Consider the following 1,358-nt stretch of genomic DNA (forward strand, 5'->3'; position numbering starts at 1 on the left):
GCTCCTTCCCACACCTAAGGCGACCCTCGACCTCCCCTCCTGACGCAAGGCCCAGGCACCCGTAGGAGAGACTGCACTGGCATCTGGACAGCTTCCTTCAGCAGACGGCTGTGGTTCAGAACCCTTTTCTTCGTCTCAGCCCTCTGCTAAAGAGGGCTTCCCTGGGCCTTGGGTTTGCTCTGTGTGTGTGTGTGTGTGTGTGTGTGTGTGTGTGTGAAAATACACTTAATATGAAATTTCCATTTCTACTATTTATTTATTTAGAGACAAAGTCTCGCTGTGTCACCCAAGCTGAACTGCAGTGGTGCAATCTACAGCTCACTGCAGCCTTGAACTCTTGGCCTCAAGCAGTCCTCCCACCTCAGCCTCCTGAGTAGCTGGGACTACAAGGATGTGCCATCACACTTGGCTAATTTTTTAATTTTTTGTACAAACAGGGTCTCTCTATGCTGCCTAGACTGGTCTGAAACTCCTGGCCTCACGTGATCCTCCCACCTCAGCATTAAAAAGCATTGAAATTACAAGCATGAGCCATCATGCCTGGCCCATTTTTATTTACATGTACAATTTAAGAGCATTAAAGACATTCACAGTGTTGTGTAAACATGACCACTATGTATTTCCACAACTCCCTGTTGGAATGCAGTGGTGCAATCTCAGCTCACTGCAACCTCTGCCTGCCAGGCTCAAATGATCCTCCCACCTCAATCTCCCAGCTAGCTGGGATTACAAGCTCCTGCCACCACACCTAGCTAATATTTTTAGTTTTAGTAGAGACAGGGCTTCCATGTTGATCAGGCTGGTTTTGAACTTCCGACCTCAAGCAATCTGCTTGCTTTGGCCTCCCAAAGTGCTGGGATTGAGGAACCCAGCCTCCAGAACTTTTAAATCACCTAAAACAGGGCCAGGTGTGGTGGCTTATGCCTGTAAACCCAGCACTTTGGGAGCCCGAGATAGGCAGATCACGAGGTCAGGAGTTTGAGACCAGCTTGAGCAACATGGTGAAACCCTGTCTCTACTAAAGATACAAAAAATTACCCTGGTGTGGTGGCACATGCCTGTAATATCAGCTACTCAGGAGGCTGATGCAGGAGGATCACTTGAACCCGGGAGGTGGAGGTTGCAGTGAGCTGAGATCACACCACTGCACTCCAGCCTGGGTGACAGGGCGAGACTCCATGTCAAAAAAAAAAAAGCCAGGCATGGTGGCTCACACCTGTAATCCCAGCACTTTGGGAGGCCAAGGCGGGTGGATCACTTGAGGTCAGGAGTTCGAGATCAGCCTGGCCAACATGGTGAAACCCTGTCTCTATTAAAAAAAAAAAAAAAAAAAAAAAAAAAAAAAAAAAAAACTGAAA

The sequence above is a fragment of the Sapajus apella genome, unplaced genomic scaffold (genome assembly GCF_009761245.1).
Source record: "Sapajus apella isolate SASKATOON/1434 unplaced genomic scaffold, GSC_monkey_1.0 scaffold3068, whole genome shotgun sequence".
NCBI classification, from domain to species: Eukaryota; Metazoa; Chordata; class Mammalia; order Primates; family Cebidae; genus Sapajus; species Sapajus apella.